We start from the raw sequence: 19,646 nt of genomic DNA on the forward strand, positions 1-19,646 counted from the left end.
TTTTAACCCGTTTAGTGCCCGCGTCCGTATACCGTAACCGCATAACTTCCGTACCTCTTTTTTACGCAAATTGATTGTTTTATTCATAAACTCCGCGAAAAACAACGAGAGAGAACGATCTTCGTTTTTTCCCTTATTTTCCCCTTTTCGCCTTTGTATCTTCCCTTTCGAATTTGGAGAAGACCGTTCAGTTTTGAAATTTTGAAATATCTCTAGATGGGTAAGCAGAGCACGAAATTGATGTCGAATAACAGCGCGAATGAGCAAAAATGTGAAAGTTGGGTCGAATCGAGGTAATTGACTCGAAAACCGTGAAGGGATCCGTCATTAACAGCTAACTAAGTTGAATCGGGCACTCCGCACGCGGATTAAACGATTCGCTTTGGTCGAATAATAGTTCCGAAGCGCTGCAGAGCATTTCCGGAGCGCGATCGCGGCGTTCTGGAAAATATCAGCGCCATCGATTATTCCATCGATGATGGTGAGTGAAGAGCCACGCGTGATTAAAAAGTCCTACGCACACCTTCGACCGCTTTCGCAAACACGGCGTCGTGGTTGCACGCGGCTACTCAATAGAGAGACGCCCGCAACAATGGCGTGGGTTTGGCGTTTGGCAAGAGCGAAAGTGTGTTTATAACAGTCACATTGCAAAGCAGCTGCGTCGCCGATCGCGTCGCGACTGGGACGAGATTATTCACTCTCGCGGTTTTCGCGCGCATAATGCGATCAGAAGGTCGCGCTCATCAGGCTTGATCGACCGCGTGCACACGCTGCTGCTTACGTTTAACGCGATTATCGAGATAATGTTGGCATATAATATTGGTATTTGGAGCTGTGACAATTAATTAATGCGATACCTCCGGTATAATCCGAGGCACGCAGCGTTTCCGCGGAACGGGTCGCTCGCGACGCGAATTACACGTTTCACCGACGCAGCCGTCGTTGTAAAAATCAACCGCGGCTGTGTGTGTACTTCACGCCGTGTTTGTATGTGCGCGTGTGTGCTTTTTCCGCACCTTAATTGTCCGCGTCCCGCGACGTCCGCGTCCCGACCGAGCCGTGCGCATTTCGAAACCCGGCATCGGTTCGGTTTCAGCGCGAAGATATTGACAAGCGTGCGCGAGAAGTCTGTATGGAGGAAAGCGGATTTAATTGATTGCCGAGGAATTTGTTCTCCGGGGGCGTTTTCCCGGATTACACGCTTTACATCACGCCGTAAATCACGCGTAATGATTTCAGCGAGCCATCGGGCAAACGCGCGACGCGGCGTTTTATCCCCCGCGATTTCCGCTTCTCGCGCGATTCTCAGACACGTGGGCGGCGTTCGCTCGACAATAGATTTCGCGCTTCGAGCAGAAGCGCTTTTACGACTCGTGACTGGCGATGAGGATAATTTACGGTGATTTGTCGACACGTTATTCGTGCGCCATCGTCCAAGGAATTTACGCCGCTTCTACATGCACCGCGATATACGAGCGCTAGAAATGGCACATAAAAGTTTAGTCATACGCCCCCGAATGTCTCTCGCTGCAGCCCGTCATTTTTTCATGCTTCGTTCGACTGGCCCTAAAATTTCCATAGCGAAGCATTCGCTATTATTCCCGATAACGAGATAGTATTTCATCAAAGTGACATGCACGCGTGATAAGAATCATAACCAAGCTAGTTCCTAGTTTCCTTCCGCAAAATGCAAGAATTATACTTGCACGTTGTAACCGAAGAGCATGAGAAACCGATAGCGCTCAGGTTTCGAAAGCCGGGACTGCGAGTGACGAGCCGAGAAACGCGTAACCGTGCGCTTGAAGAATACAATTGCGACTCTCGCGAAGTTACAAAATTATTTGGACGCATTTCCGCCCCGTATCGCGTCGCTCCCCGACGCTCTTGAAAGCAGAGTGAACGGTCACAAGTAGCAAAACGAGCTAGTTCTCTCATGCATGAGACAGCGATGGGAAGTCAAATGCAATTCCGCCATTGACCATCGACCGTTTCGGGGAAGACCCGAGCAGATGTATACATACATATATACTAGTTAGATCGCAGAGCTATTTGTCCGACAACTCCGGCGAATTTGCCTGCGATGCGATGCCGGCTCGATACGGTGGCCGAGCGATTTCTCGCGTGACCTTGCTTATGCACACATCTTGAAATAACCAATTTTATCCGATCATTCTGTATCCATCGTTACGATTTCAAGGGTTCGCATCGACGTAACGAGCCGCGGATTTTTTGCGCACCATTACCATTCACCTTCGGCTTTTTCCTGCTGGAGGAGGTCGCGAGGAGGAAAGAACCGCTCACCGCTACGTGCAGGTATTCTTATCGCGTATCCGTTACGCGTCTGCAAGGCAAAAATATTTAACGCGTCTCGTACAAGGTGCTAATCAAGCATGCGGCGGACGTATCCGTTATCCAAATAAGTTGGTGGCGCGAGGACGTGACTTTGCCAAAGGATCCGGCCACCGCTTCGGCAGCCATACTTTATCCGTCCGCTGTCGCTTCATTATTTTGAGACTCGCGTTATTTCGAATTCTGTTTAACACCCGCGAGAGTTTCTCTGTTGTTTGTAGAGTATCATTTTTCGAAATGTTGCACTAAACGCGAAAATTTCACTACCGCGAGCCGCCTCCGTCACGACTTGGTTCGCGATCCAGGTTTGAAATGATAAAAACAAGAGAGAGAGAGAGAGAGAATAAAGCACGAAGGTGGGTTATTTGAATTTCCAATAAATGGAACCGACATTTTTTTCGCAGGAAAAACAACTGGCTTTGTAACGGATTGATTAACGAGCTTCATTGTACTCCGAGATTTTAGGCGGTGTCATACTTCGACGTAGCTGATATAAAATGGCGAGTTTACCGCGGATAAATCAGTTCTTCCTCGTCAATATCGCGTATACCTATCCTAACGTAAGCGCACTCGTCTCACAATAACAGGCTCCGCGTTGAAAAATGATAGTGTTGTGTACGTCAGTGCAAGCGGTATCGAGTTGCAGTAACGTGAATCTCCTCAACTAATAAAACTCGATATAATAGGCATGAGTGAACTCCATTTACTGTCAGACAAAGTCAGGAAGCAACACTTTGTCGTGATATATATTCGTGAAAGCGCGTCGCGCGCGCGCGCGCGCGTTAAAACGTATGTTAACACGCACGAACATGTCTAATAATAACGGGGCGTCGTCGCCCCGTGTGCGTTTTCGCCGGTGAAGAATTTGCAGCGAATTTCGTCGCGGAATTTCGCCACGATGAAAAAGCGCGACAACACAACTTCCGCCTAAGTTTCCGCGAGCCGCGAGCCGCGGGGTCTTCTTCATCAGGCACAAATTGGAACGCCAGCAATTCGTCGCAGGGCTCGATACACACATCGCAGGGCGCCGAAGTAATCGATAACAGGTGTCGCGGGCGAGGCGGAAAGCGCCGATGAGAATCGCGTGGAATTCCGAGGGAGGTGAATACAATAACGAACACACTTTCAAACATCCTTGACTTCCTTATATGCAGGCACGCGGGAAGTTACGTAATGAAACCCGTCGAGTCACGGCAAAGCGGGTAAGAAGGATACGGCAAGAAAATGAGAGGAAAGACCGCCGTGTACCAGAATCCTTTGTCAGTGCTTCTGCTGCGTCAGATTGTCCCGCGGAATTAGAAATCTTCCTTTGAGGGCTCGTCGTCGGTATTGTCGCTTACTTGAGATCCTTTTAACGAGCCTTTCGTCGGATTGAAACGGAAAATGCGCTCCCAGTTGTACGAAGCGAGATTTGCAAGTTTCGCCAAGTATACGGCGGCGAACGCCTACCAGGATTCTAATAACGGCTTCTCCCCGAATCATTTCCCTTCTTCTCCCCTCTTTTCTTTTCCTTTTTAGTCGATCTTCCCTTCGCGAACGTCTCATCTGAACTCGTCGTTTTTAGTCGTCACGACTTTCGCGTAAGAACAATTCTTTTTCGGCATCTCTGAAGGAGAACAGTGTATTGCGTCTGGAAAAACACGTATTATGACCGACGCGATTTGCATCTGCCTTTGAGTCATATACGATGGATCGACGTACGCTCATTCGAATCTCGTACAGTAGAGAATGTTTTAACTTATCGTGAATGTAATGTATCTACGTTGTTTATTCGAGGCGTACATCGAACACACAGTTCGTTCCTCATATCGTGAGAAATCGGTGAGTCACGTGTGCAACTGATTACATCAGGAATCATTCGACATTCGGTATTTTTGTATTTAAATCACGCGATTGACAGGTGCTGATAAGTTGACCTCTCTGCGAAAAAAAGAAATCAGACCGTCTGTCCGATCGGTGTCGCATATAAATGAATTCCGCTCGGTGTTTTTATTCAATAAACTAACCGACGTTACACAGATCGTTCTTCGGCGAGCCGCGCGACCTTGACTAACTGAGGCGACGCATACGACCGATCGTATCAAAAGAACAATGAATTGCGATATTGTAAACGCGCCATTTTCATGACGCGCGCGATGACGCCGATGACTCGCCTGTGTCTTTTCTTGCAATCGCATCAGCGATGATCAGCTACGAGCAAGAAGATAAGTATAGTCAGGTGACGCGTGTGTTCCGACAGTGTGTGCCTTCGTACATAGGTGTGTGTGTGTGTGTGTGTGTGTGTGTTAATGGGTTACGTAAGCGGGACGAGTCGAGTCGCGGTTGCACGTCGATGCCTGACAAACTGCACGTTTCTCTAATGTACTTGGCTGCATTAGCGAACGACGACGATGGTGGCGGTGGCGATATTTCTTCCGGCGTGACTTCGTTTACAGACCTACTTAACACGTTCGCCACGTTCCGTTCAAGGCGATCGGAAAAGTTGGGGATTAGTCGATTGAGACGTTGGAAGATGCAACACGTCGCGGTGCAAATGCCACCATTATTCGCGGCGGAGTTGCTTGAGCGACCAGGTGTCTACCGCGAACCGCGTTTAACCTTTACTTTTACCGCAACGCTGCCGAATCTGCCGTTGTCGGTTACACTTGAGTACACGTGTAGAAATACACGGGTGAAGCATATTCACGGGTGAGGCATATTCATCAAAATATGTTAATAATTGCAAGATGAGGTAGGTGTCCAGCTTGACAATTTTCGAAAGTGTATCGTGATGCAAAGAAGCGACCGACACTTTTTCGTAACACTTCGTCGTCGCCTCTCGAAATTCTCTCTCACTTCTATTTTCCACTATTTTCCATTATTTAAAAAAAGGTCAATCGCGTACGAACGTTTTTATTTAATCCGCCTATTCCGCCTATTAACGGACGTTAGTCCGTTCGCCGCGTAGAAACGAACGTCGTACGCTACGCTGGCTGGAATGAGCGTACGTTCTTCAACGAAATTCATGTGTAGATGCAGGTGCATCGCTACCGGCTGCAATATTTCTCATGACATAATATGCAACCGTGCGCTTCTTTAGAGATGTTAAAAATTAATTTTCCCGTGCGCGGTAGGGCGAGGCATCGTTTCGTTTCGCATCGTGTCCTCTCCGCGACGGCGCAACGTCGTTTTCTATTCCGCGAAATATAAAGCCCTCGAGCGTTTCTCGCAAAAGTACAACTTTACGAACCCAAGAAAGTTAAGGTATCGCGCGGCGACGCGGGACGACACCGTCGCCGCGTCAGTGTGTCAGTGGACCGACGGCGAAACGACTTTCTTAGCCGACATTTAAACGTAACCGCGAGGTACGGCGCCCTTCGCCGTCACAGTTTCGCGTGTACCTTTTGCGGTCTCTCCGATCTTGTCGTCGTCGTCGTCGTCGTCGTCGTGGTCGCCGGTGATCCACATACGAAGGGACCGGGTGAAAATGACCAAACTGAGCCAAAGTCGCGCGTACGTGGGATTATACGCTCGTCACATTTCGCTAGTTTGTCAAGTTTCGGAGTAATCGACTTCTGAGTAAGGAAGTTTCGAAATGACCATCGCGCGCGCGTTAATCCGTAATATGGCTATACGTGAAAATGTCGTTTCACCGCGACCGACAAAAATACATCGTAGAAATTATGTCACGGATAGATTATGCGCGATTTTACGAGCCACGTCGATCGAAAGCTAGAATTCACAAGGTTGCCGAGTCATGTGCGACGGTACCGCGTCTCTCTCTCTCATTGTCGCGAGTTGCTCGAAATCGCGAACGTCGACGTTTAATGGCAGAATGATCCATAAATTGGAAATCGTTAACCCCGAGGGAGAGTAACCCCGTCGCCGCCTCGCCGGGTCGGACACAAGGGCCACCGGGTCAATGCTGAAGTCGCGCGACGAGCGACTTTGCGGACGTCGCCGACGTTGCGTTCCGCCGAGAAATGAATTGGCAATGGCAAGGGGAAGGCGCTTGCCGTTTCTTCCTCCGCGATTTACATGCGACCTAGTCTCAGCTGATCGGGAAGTGGTCGTTGGCCCCGGCAACACGACTCGTCCCCGCGTCGCGCTTGGCTCGCGCGATAAGCACCATTTCGCGGCTGCACACGGTGTCTCGACTGATGCGAAGTACCTTGCGGCCCGTTTCGCAAAACTTGACAGATTGACGATTATGCGAATGCAGAGAATGCAGAGACAAGCTGTTCTCTCTGCCAAGCTTACTAGCAGGGCAACCTGACGAGCCGGCGAATAATGTCGACATGTAAATCAAGCGCATCCGAACATCGTGTAATATCCGCCGCACGCCACGAATCCCGCACATTTAGCATCGCAAGTTCAATCAATCTGTCATCATTCGAGTCGCGTTATACGGTTGCAACCGTCTCTCAGTCGGTTCATCGTCATGCTTTTATTTCGCGATGTGTCGCGTCGTGTATTTTATAGTTCAGTTGATATCCTCCGATCCTGATACATCGGATTTGCTTGCGGAAAGTTTGCATTCGGAAGCCGCGCTGCTTTTATAAGGAACATGGAAGAAGTCGAGAGTATATTTATTAGATTATTCTTCTCTCGACCTGTACTCGCGGCCGTCGGAACTTGTAGAGTCGCAAAAACCTCGCTAAATATTTAAAAGATCTCTCAGCCGTTCAAATGGTCGCGCGAAGCACAAGGCAACGATCTCGATCGCTCGACGCGGAACAAGTGTTTCACTTGTGACACTTCTCCGCGCATTGACTCGCATGCGCGCGTGTTCCGCTTTCACTCGTATCGCCATTCGTGCGCCGTCCCTGAAAAATCACGTAATTCGTTACGCTCCGCGAATTCCCGCCCGACTCGAACTCGAGTAAATCGCTAAAAAATAGAGCGCTCCGCGCTCTTCCCGCTTTTCCGCTATCACCATTTCGAGCCACCACAAATAGCAACTTTAATTTCCATCCATGCTATTTGCCGACCATTTCGGCTGTGTAATAACTCACTTCGCGTTATCTCTCGCGTAGCGAGCTTGCCTCTTTTTCACCTTGCACTGTGGACTCATTCGATACATGGTATCTTCAGTTTACCCATGATAATTTACAGATTTACTTACTTTACTTATATACACACGTTTGTATATTTTTCATTCACGATGACAACGACAATTATCAAATGAAACATTCGCGTCAAGGCTATCAGACTGCCTATTCAAACTGCCGTGATCTAATTCTGAGATTTATCTGTGCAAAGAATCACCTGCGATATAGACGTGAAATAAAAATCAACCAGGTTTAGCATCAAACGTGCGTAAATACTGTAAGTCTGGCCCGCGTTTTGTCGAAAAGAGTCGCGTGTTTTTCCTCTATATCTTGTTATTTTTTCAATGGCAACCGTCGATGCACTCGCGAGAGAAAATCGCGATGCGGAAGGGCGTAACAGCTGTAACGAAGAAGAGAGGAAAAAAGAGGTGGTTCCCCCGCGGCGGTTGTATGCAACGCTTGTTTTCGTGGTCGGTCAGACTCCAGAAATTTATCAATGGGGACCGTTATTACGTGAAAGAGAAAAAGAGGCACAGACGTCTACGGGCGCGCCGGTAGAAAATGAAGGCTATGACGACAGGTTGATCTCGCGGCTAGAAACTAACGCGCGAAAACCCGCTCCAGTGTCTCTCTCTCTCTCTCTCTCTCTCTCTCTCTACGTTATTTTCCATCGTTAACGATTTATTTATAATTAATGCTAAAGAAACCAAACTAAATATAGCAAACAAGTTTGCACGGACATTATCGAGAAAAATTCGAATCACATATCACAGCCGGTAGGCTGTGGAATTATGATTGCGCTCAATTGATTTCAAACGGACGCGAATTATTCTTCCTCCTCTTCCATAGCAGATACGAAGGAAATCTCACAAATTACTGGGACAGAATATTTCGCTTATTAGGAGAAACTGGTTTTATGCATTCCGAGGTTTTAAACGCGAGGAATAGAGTTTTTTTTTTTTTCACAAAAGATAATTCGTAAATCACAAGTATACCAATTCGATCTTGCACGAGCAGAAATTAAATAATCTGCTGCAGCGTTGTCGTATTATTCTCGTACTCGCGCCCGCGACACAAAATACGGTTTTACACAACGTCGTGCAAGAATACCTCATATTGCATTCGGAATTATATTTATCGCGTTGCATTCGAAGGAGAGGTCGGGTATTTATTACCCTTAAATGGGTCGTCGCTGATAAACGTGCGCTAAATATAGAAATAGTAGTCTCCTACAGCAGCGACATGACTTGCGTCGATCTAACGTGGCGGTTTCTTTGTATATTCGACTGTAAATTACATGATGACACTCGTCTAAATATTTATGTCGCGACGCTTTCTGCGAGAGAATAATTATAAATCGAGCATGTGCTACAAAGTACCCGGTGTATTTTCGATTATCAATTTTATAACATCTACCGTGTAAATGCCAAGTCTAGTAAACATCCCTCCGTCACCGTCACAATTGCGTACACTTTTTACACATTTGCATGTTTCTATTAATACTTGCCATGCCATAATTGTCTTTTTAGCTCTATCGCATCACACGATTTTTCTCCTCTGGTCTAAAGATCTGATTAAATCGAAACATCGAAACGCGATCGCGATTCCTTAGCATTGTAAAAAAGTATGTTGAAGTCAACTTTATTTATTTCTAACTATTCGACTCGTTTCTGCTTAATCTAATTTTACTCAACCTATTTCTACCGCGCGTACAGTACTAAATGCTGCTCTGATTTATTGAGATTATACATCGCGCATATGCAACGTATTATTAACATCTGCCGCTCATTCTTAAAGTTAAACATCCGATATAAAAAGCTGAATATATACGTACTCGTGCACGTATTGTCGTGGACGAGACGGAGCTATAAATATCGGCATCTACGCGAGAGAGAGATAGAGAGAGAGAGAGAGAGAGAGAGAGAGAAAGCGCAGAACATGTTAATTTAAACGATTACGTCAGTTTTCAATCAAATCGACGTTGATCTCGTGTTATCGCCGAAACATTTTTCCCCTTTTTTTCCTCCTTCACGTCCGCTTTCTGCGCCATAATTACGCCGCTGGCACGTACCGACTAATAACTAGAAATTACGCGAGCCTCGCATGGATGTTCATTTGCTCGACCCAATAACGAATGCCCGGCATTTCGACTCGACCGCCGGCGTTTCACGATCACGGTCGCGTGAACGTGGCACAGCGCAGCGCGGCGTGGCGCTCGCTCGTAACGCAGCGGGCAGCGGCAGCACGCGCAAATTGCACAGGCGAGCGCAATTGCTGCCGCGGCGAGCGGCGGCGAAGAGAGAGGGGGAGGGAGGGAGGGAGGGAGGGGGAGAGAGAGAGAGAGAGAGAGAGAGAGCGAGCCCCAGTTACTACCGTTGCCTGACGAAATCGTGACAGCCATGCGATTGAAAAACGGGTGAAGGCTGAATTAACGTCAGGACGTTAATTACGCTCGCATGATCGCGCCGGGGGCAGAAAAAGGATCTTGCGAGGGCGTCTAGGCGCATTAGCATGTCGCCTTCGTAACCGCGAGCGATCCTTCTCTCTTCGCCGCGCTCACAACGTCGCTCGGCCGATGGTAGGAATCGCGATCTCGGCAACGGCTTCGACGACGCGTCAACCTTGAAATTTGAAACGTACGTCAGCACGCGTCGCTCCTTTTCCCTGCGCGTCCTCCTTACCCAGGTCTCTGTAAAATTCCAGGACGCGCGCGCATAGCGAATCGTCGCGCGCCGTTTATGCAACGCGAGAGCTGCATCGTGCTCCTCTGAGACGCGGGGGGCGTTTTCTTTCTCACAAAGAGCCTAGTCTCCACGCGAATCTTTGAGCGGATCGCTCGTTGTACTGTCTCGCGTGGCAGACTGCGCGAAGGCGCAAGTCGCGACGCTCGATAACGATAAATTTCCGGGCCGCCGCGTGCGTTGTGCTAACGACGTCGTTCCGACGATCGACGCGGCGCAGGTGTAATTTCGTAAAGGAAAAAAACAAGGAAAAAAAAACGAAAGAACCGCCGACGAGAAGGAGAGCCAGTGCGCGCGCGCGCGCGCGCACGCGCGAGCGATATATTCCGCAACACGGTCCAGTTAGTTTACATGCCACGCCGAGAATTATGCGTTCCGAAAATAGCCGAGTGCAATAATCGCGAATAGCGTTGTTTCGCCGAAGGTAATTACGTCCGCGCGCCGTCTGGCCGAGCCGCTGCAACGCGCACCAAGTCATTGTGTCTTTTTCGCTCGGCGATGCCGGAATTTCGCGCTGCGGATGCATTCGAGCGCGGCACAAGGCGCACGAGACCACAACGGCGTGTCCTTGAAAACGTACACGTTCGTAACTCTCCGCGTTCTCAACCTGTGCAAAACAACGGCCCGCGGGCGTTTGCGTAACGCTACGTGCAAACACAGGCGCGATCTCGACTGAGGGAATTTCGCGGAATGAATTATAAGAATAGCGCCGTCTCTGAGCACTGAACGCGTCCCTCGGCGCCGAAATGTCAGATGCGACGTTTTATTCGGTAACTTCCGCGATCGACCAGGTCCCGTCGCGAGCACACGTCTTTGAGTAATGACCGTGACTTCACGGAGCTCTCCTGCGCGTCACCCAGAAGAGAAACGCCGCGTGAAAGTATTTTGCGCGCGAACATGTTCCTCCTTCCCTCCTCCGAATCCCTTCCTGCTCCGAGTGCGCTCTACTCCTTTTAGCGGAGCAATAAATATAGGTCGGAAATATTTAGAAGTCAGCAGAGAGATTCCAAGCGCGGGGAAATGTATGCATTTCGGGGGAAATCCGCGACATTTTTCCACAGCGCCGGCATAGCTGACACATTTGAAGTCACGGGGAAATCGTATCCCTTCAAAAGCACGTCGTCGAATTTTAATGATCGCTGCGAGAACGCGAGCCGTGGTGTGTAATGACTGCGGTGTGTAAACGATACTCCAAAGTAATTGTAGTCGTCGCGAATAAAATTGATAGCCCCGTGGTGTCTGTGCCGGTCTCGATGTGAAAATTATAATCACATAGACGAGGGACGACTTTGTGTCACGCGTATCCGCGTGATCCCCGCGGGAATATTTAAGATACTCGCGTTTCATAAATGAACGCGACCGTGGCTGCAGCCGAGCTCTATTTGCTCCAATTTCTGCGCCGACTTTAACGATACACACCTAACGAAAAGCCAGCCGAAAGCCATGGTGGAGATAACAGTTCATTCTCTGACCGAATCTCTCTCCCGCAGCAAACCTGGGAGGTAAAGGAACAAAGACGAAATCTTACAGAAGAATCGTAGCGAAACGACGATCACGAGTGATCTCTCGATTACCTTAACGTCAATTGTCCTGTCATTATAACCGCAACCGTACCGAGAGAAAGCACCGCGTAAAATCGCCCTGACACATCCTAAGTTTCCCATGTCGACCGTGCACGATTCTGTGTACATCGATCTGACGCGATCGCGCAACCAGGTGAACCACGAGAGAGTATCAAGGCAATTCCGGTCGGCGGAATAGCGACATAGGGTGAAGCGAAGTCGTCGTCGTCGTCGTCGTTGACGACGCTAGTCGCGACCACGGGTCTCAGGTACTGCAAAGAAGCGGCGCGCGCGCGCGAAGGGAACTTCAGATCGTATCTGGAGAGAGAACGTTTTCCCTCTGCGAGGCCGGAGATTTCACTCGAAGGAGTCAGGTCGATACCGGCGGAGTCGTTTGATCCGAATCGAGTCGGAGAGTCGAGCTCGCCGGACCCCGACGAGCTTTTCTCTTCTCTCTCTCTCTCTCTCTCTCTCTCTCTCTCTCTCTCTCTCTCTCTCTCTCTCTCTCTCTCTCTCTTCCCCTCTCTCTCTCTTTTTCTCTCATGTATGACGAAGCGAACGGTTCCGTAGAAATCGGCGGCCATCCGGTTGCACAAGACGGGATTGCGATTACCTCCCCAGCTAGATTCTCCGCTGGTTGCTCCACTACCTCCTCCGCATCATGGTACCGTACCACGCGCTCGTGCGCGCGCGCGCGCGCGCGTGTGTGTGTGTGTGTGTGTATATGTGTGCACAGTCGTGTGCCATTGCGCGCTCTTGCGCGGACAGGTACACGTACGAGTGGCGCGTTCGACGCGCGAGGAACGGGCTACCTGTAGCAACCCACTTATCAGAACTCGGCAAGCTGTGCACCGACAACGACGCGTTTAGACTCGGACGCACCGGCCGAGTACCGTTAAGGTCCTAAATTTTCCCGCACGTTCCTAATCCTAAATTTTCGAACGCGCTCGCGGGAATTTGCGACGCGAAGACAGAAAATGACACCGCGACGACCGCGGAGAGACCGAGACGAGTGCGAGACCGAGAGACAGGTAGACGCTCGACTGCGTCGCGAATTAATTTAGAGCTCCGGCGGATTATCTATATAATATCTCAGCAACGATTCGTTGTAAATCAAGCGGAAGGAGAACTATCTCCGAACGAGTTGACCGAGTTTCCCGACTATTTTACGTTTCGCCAAATTCGCTCTCTAGTTCTCGCCCGAGCATCGACTGAGCCGATGTTTTATCGCCACCGTGAGCACGATGAGCGCGCGATATGCTCGTTTTATTTCTCCGTTTTAATTTAACGCGACACGTAATCGCACCGAACGCCTGCTCGCGCCAAGAGTGTCTTAAACATTCTCGCTTCTCAGACTTCTCGACTCTCGACGAACGAACAAACGGACAAACGGACAAACGGACGCAAGCAAATGCAACGCTTCGCACACCTAACGTCGTCGCCAGGCCGTTATCTTCTGACTGCAATGTAGGTGTGCACCACGTCGTCCGTCGCGTCGTTGCGAAAGCAACTTTACGCGACTTATTTTCAACGCGCTCATTTGCGTCGCGCGCGCGCGCGCGTGTGTATGTGTGTGTGTGTGTGCGTTGCTCGGCCGCGTGGAATATTAGCCGCCGTGTCGGCTAGGAATGCTCTGTGAATTCATACGGTACCCGTGTGTCGTTGCGACGCGTTACACTCCGGCTTTATGTAAGAACTTACGTTGCAGCTGTACAAATACAATTTCACGATGTCCCCTCGCGCCGTGTTTCCGTGGTTAATTAACCGCTAGCGCGGGAAGCATTTATTTATTGGGTCGCTGCGATATCAAGTCTCGTGTACGCGCAATTTCACGATATTCCCCTGTGTATCCTATCTTCGAATTACAGAGGACGCTATAAATTTATGCGTCCGCGTCTTTCCAAAGCTCTACCCTCCGACATCACATCGACTGTGCGAGGAAGATGCGAGAGCAGTGCTGTGCAAAAAAGATGCACGTGCAAGAGCAGCACTTTGCTGAATATACCGTGTCCTTTCGGATCATTCGCCTATGCCGTATTCGCATATCAACAAACATTAGCCAACGAAAACACGTTACGAGATCCTATTTGTAGTGAGCCAGGATTAAAAACACGAGTGTACTTGTATGCGTCACGTGTCGCGGTCAAAGTCTCAAAAATTTATAAAACCTGAAACATTATACGACGGCCGGACTTTGTATTCGAGTCGTTTCCTTGATAACTGACTTGAGAACTTTAGATATCTCATCAATTATTAATTGCCACTCAGTGTCGCACGTGGAGTTATTAAGTGAAATGTCCTTAGCTACAGCAGAGACGGCATACTCGAAACAAAAAAATGTTAACACGTTCGCGATTCTCAACGATCGCGCAACTTGCGTACGCTCAGCAATGTGTCGTCGATGTGCCTATTATTGCAGCGAGCGGAGAACGATTACGGTTGAGCGTGCCGAGTAATTACGCGATTATCGGGACTACCGACGATTATCCGGCAATCGAGTCGGCTCAGCTCGCTCCGTTTGCAGTTTCGCCGCGCGACGCGAACGCAGTACGAAACAGCGAACAAGGATTTCGAAGATCGGTCGGTATTCGTCTCGGAAACGTAGGTGATTTCTCGCGCTCGCGCTCTAGCGGGTGTACAATTTCGTTCCCTGCGAAGAACGCGTTGCGGATGACCCGCGTTTTACATATTCATGCGGGGTTTTGCGCGGCAACATGCATATGATAAGTAAACGCGCTCGGGGATTAGTGTCCGCCGTGTCCGTGGGATCTTTCGGACGTGATAACAGTCGAGGGGATATTCTGCTAAAACAATCGCCGCGCTTGTAGTTTAAGCGAAACATCGGGATGTCAGTTCTTCCGAAGAGATGAAAAACCTCGCGCGGAAATAGATTTAAAACGTTCGCGGATCCTAGCTGTTGGTCGTGACGCGTCCATGTTTATCGCGATAATCCTACGGTTACATCCGACGGAAAAACCAGCCTTTGCGAGCAAACACTGTTTTACGTCGATTATACACGCGAGCTTCAGAGGTTTTATGTCAGACATACGTATATGTGACAACTTAATGAACTTATACTAGATATATGCGCGTTTGATATCTCGGATATTCGGATCTTGCATCGAGACAAACTTGTTTGAATAAATAACCGTCTATCAATAGCGACATGTATATCATGAGACTTTCAAACGTCAATATGTGATTAAATTTCCACGTAATCATAACTACCCGATACCCATGTTTTGCATATATATCAAGTAACGAATTAATATTGATTACTACGTAAATCTTTTCTAGGATATGGCGATTGTAGATATATCTGCGTAGATTAAATTCACGAGATTCTAATTTCCGTCTAATCGGCTTATAGTAATCGAGTAGGTGAAAAAAGAAGGATCTGTTTAAAACAATTTATCATTGTTACGTCTAAATGCGTCTCGCTGACGCTAAACTTATAAAGATTGGATAATATTCATAAATGCATAATTAAATTCACGTATTCATAAATCAATGTAATCAAGTTGTAATAAAAAATTTTTCGCAAATATGATATAACAATCATAAACATCATATAAAATCATATATAACATCATATAAACATCACATAAAAATTGTCAAAAACATTATATGAATATATATATATATATATATATATATATATATATATATATATACATATATATATCTGTTTTGCAGAAAATTTTCTGCTCTTTCATTATATAAGACGTCATATTGAAATCATCATACAATAACTCAATAGCACATTCTAGAGTTTAAAATCAAAAGTTTTAATACGAAAATGATAAATAACTATCTTTTTAATTGTAAATAGTTAAGTTTCGTCATTAACCAATTTGCAAAAATTAATAAATAATGTGGTCAATAAGAATCAAACGATATCATTAACTAATAATAAATATTGCGATATCAATAGCTGAGTCAAAATTTTAGTTTTATATTAACATACAAATTCTGTCGAACACATGAGATTAGAGGTTATTGCTCTCTTTTGATGCTCCGAAATTATTTAATATTTGTATATTTTATATTTATCTCTGCATTTTATATTTATCTCTACATTTAATTTTTACTCATAATTCTTAACTATCGATAAAATATCCATAATAAATATTAAATAATTTCATGAAGATTAATAGATAATTAAAGTAGACTTTGTATTTTTTGTATTCTCTTTTGTATTCTCTTTATTTATTTTTTATTATTCGATTGGATTTGGAGATTCAAAGGAATGAAAAGGATGGAGTTGTAAGAGCAAAGGTAGCAGTTGTGTATTCTGAAGCATCAATAGAGATTTAAATTTTAATTGAATCAACATTTGCGAATCTTACAGTTCTAAATTATACACGCTCCAGAATGTACTACCAGAATTAAACTGTAGTATTCTTTACCCGGATATTAGATCCGAATACTTAGATTGAACAAACTGTCGATTGTTCGGGCAAATCTCCCTGTTTTACAATATCGATTACTGGCACTCCGGTTAGCTTAAACTTCTGATAATTCAAATTCCGATGATTTTCATTCTTAAATTTCATAATAATAATATTCTTGTTATTAAAATTTTATTGTAAAATATAAAAAAATTATAAAAATTTTGAGATACTGTTTGTTGCGAATAACTCATGAAAAATGTACATAATCTACGAAACATATTAAAATTGATAACTAATATGGTCGACAGTGTGTTAAACGGCAGTTTATATTTGCTCCTATTCTTTTCCTTAAAAATCAGTGCGAGTTACTGTCGTGCATGCACTATATTATGTAATATTTTTTGAGTGCAGAAATTCAGCACTCACCATTTTGTTGTGAAGTATATCGACGTCCAGTCAGGTTTACTCAGGTCCAACCAGGTCCACCTTTCTCCAGATCTGCAATTCCGCAGCGTCCAGTTTGTGTCTCGTAACATTCCACGTTGTGATTGCACTTCCCTATATTTTACCGCGATCGCGACGCGATTAACATTCGTGTTTTAACAGAATTTAATGAATATTTAACGAATCGGTGGTTCTGTTGAAATGTATTTTAATTTATGTCGGAACGAGATTTATAAATTTTGTATTAAGAATGGAGCAATATTTTGACAGATCGATAACAAATTTTCTGTCGAAAGAGGAGGATTTAGACTTCTAGAAACGAAATTAAAATTTACGAATTCGTTATTTATCACGATGCGATAAAGTTTGGTATATTAGACTCACTAGTATCAAAGACACCAGTAAGTCACGTGTAAAAATTATAAACTAAAGATCGCCATATTTTAGGCGAAAATATTTGAAAAACTAATCTCCTGTTTATACGTTTCAAAATACGGACTTCCTGTTCCGACAAAATCATGGCGAAATCATGGAATTCATGTTATTGTGTCATCTTAACACATCCGTAAAGTTACTCGTGCGTAAACAAGTAATAAACACCGTGGATTGAAATACATGAATGAAATAATCGCGACGTAAGACGTAAGAATAGAAAATCGCGAATTAAAAGCTGATGGGAATATCTAATAACGCGAACGAGATAATTGCAAATTGCTCGCGTAATTGCGCAATTCGAATGCGCATTTTGCATTACTCGGAACAATTAGGTAATTGCACTGTATAAAATTTGTTAAACAATTGTATAATCTCAAGCACACCAGTATAATACTTTGAATTAAGAAAAGAAATATTGACACTAAAAAGATTTGACACTTCGAATATGTATAAAATGTTGAAATGGATGTTTGGTATAGAAAAACGATGCCCTATTTGTCCCGAGCAGCATATTTCATACAAAAATCCACTTTGTATGTATAAATGTACAAGGTAAATCGCACTGACTTTATTGGAAGTTTCTACCATTTATGAATCTATCACCTTAAATAATTATCATTCATTTTTTTGACTCACCAAACGTCGCCAGATATCAGGGTCAGCCACATGCTGCTACTCAAATCTGGAATACAGAACGTAATATTGTCGGTTAAATTTAGAGACTTGACTTGGCAAACAAATTCATATATGATTACGAAATTTTGAAAAACAACTTTTTATGCTCGTAAACTGAATCACTCTATGATATACTGCCACACTAGATTTCAATTTTTGACTCAAATAGTTAAGAAGAAGAATAGTATAACGAATACATGTGAATTTACCTTCGAGCCAACCCTGCTTGGCCCGAACCGGATCCTCCGGTACTGCCATCCTCTCATATCGAAATTGCACCTTCCGAAATTGCATCTGTCGCGAGATCGCCAGCGTTGCCTGAAATCAGAGAGATAATTTTCCTGATTGGGTACGATAGCAATAAAATTCCTCGTTTCATTCCTCGTCAGATGAAATAAAAATACGAATAGGAGAATTCGATATCGTATTTGATTTCGTAAAATTAAAAAAATTTAACATGAAAGATACCTTTCCAAATATCGCACTACTGCCGTTGTACGCGATGGTAAACTTTTAATATGATAATCGTAGCGTAGAATACTATAGATTTTTGTTCTACGAAAACTTTTATTAACCAAATAAAATCAGAAATAAAATCCAAATAAAATCAGAAATAACGGACCGTATCGTCTAACGTCTTCACTCAGCCACGTCTGGCATTGTTATGATTTCGTAGCGTGCCTACGAAACATCATCGTGTATAGATCGTGTATAGGTCGCGCAACTGTCACGTAGTTTTTGTGCGTGTTTTGGTCATATTCTTGTACAAGATGTTTGTTTACTTCTGTTCTATTACTTTTTAATTTCTTAATTCTATCTGAATGTCCTATTATATTATATATTCCAATATAGTACAATTATATTACATATGTCCAATTATATTGGATCAATTATATTGACAATATCAGTATAAAAATAATGCAAGAATTATGCATATAGAATGTTTATTGTTCAATTTAATCCCATTATGTGTATTATTTTTGATAGAATCTCATGCATCTACTTTCAGATAAATAAAAATCAGTTTTGCATCAATAACTGTAAATTTAGACGCTATTATTGACTCGGTAAAAAAGTCGACTATGACGAATTAAAGCTATATGCAAGAGCTACATACACGTTCCGCCATGTCGTGAAAGTCGGTAAAAGAAGGCGATGTAGGCCACAAGAAATTATTTTAGGAAAGTACCTGAGAGGGAGAGAGAGAGAGAAAGAGATAGAGGAGCCGTTTCTTTGTTGAGGCCCTTGAAAGTAGTCGATTTCGTATGCGAGGAACGTTTCGGGGATCTGTCAGATAAAAAGGTACGGGCAAATATGCGCACGCTGACGATTTCACGAGTAGAGATATGCTTGGAACAAGCAGCGAGAGACACGAGTCACGCAATATTACAAAATATTACGCAATATGAGACAAGCGAGATGTATAATAACAATGTAACTTGTAATGTGATTTTATTCAACTTTTCGAACATTTAACGCCGCGCGATCATTTTAAATGTAATTTAAATATACAACTCTGATCGTCAAATTTATTTATTTTAAACTTTTATGTAATTTTCGAGCGACAATTACCATGACCCAAATTACATACATAAAAAATGGTTCCCTCTCAAAAATATGTCACCGAGACGCTTTGTCATTTACGCTGAAACAAAAAGGAAAAAAAAACGAGCGGTATATCTTTGAGAAAGAAAATAATGACGAAGGGACAACACAGACCGCGGACGAACCTTACATAGAAAACGTGAAGTCTCTTCCGGCGGGACGTGAAGTAAGAGAATAAGGATAGTGTATATAATGGACGAAGCGTCGAATACAGAAGGCAACCGGAAACAACACGAGGAACCGGACCCCATACAAATGACCAATTAACGTACCCCGTTTATGGGTCTTCGCGACCCACCGGGCATAAATGCGACATCGGCGAACTTCATCCACCATTCGGACGTGTATGAGGTGTCATTCGTATCCTTCGTACGCGTCCTTAACGATGGTGATCCTTGGTGCTCGGTAGAT

The 19,646-nt window shown here is 45.1% G+C and overlaps 1 protein-coding gene and 1 long non-coding RNA gene across 3 annotated transcripts in view; one reads left to right on the forward strand and one right to left on the reverse strand.

Moving 5' to 3' along the window:
* Positions 1–19,646, forward strand: part of LOC105190613 (CUGBP Elav-like family member 2) — a 384,647-nt gene that overhangs the window by 342,841 nt on the left and 22,160 nt on the right. The gene's annotated exons all lie outside the window — the stretch shown is intronic.
* The window catches only part of LOC109504544 (uncharacterized), a 40,426-nt gene continuing 37,078 nt past the window's right edge, over positions 16,299–19,646 (reverse strand). The window contains exons 6-7 of the long non-coding RNA XR_003112867.1: positions 17,840–17,948; positions 16,299–17,637 (exon numbers count right to left, since the gene is read on the reverse strand). This is a non-coding gene — a long non-coding RNA (uncharacterized LOC109504544). The remainder of the gene's footprint in view (positions 17,638–17,839; positions 17,949–19,646) is intronic.

This window comes from Harpegnathos saltator, unplaced genomic scaffold, assembly GCF_003227715.2.
Source record: "Harpegnathos saltator strain DR-91 unplaced genomic scaffold, Hsal_v8.6 scaffold225, whole genome shotgun sequence".
Lineage (NCBI taxonomy): Eukaryota > Metazoa > Arthropoda > Insecta > Hymenoptera > Formicidae > Harpegnathos > Harpegnathos saltator.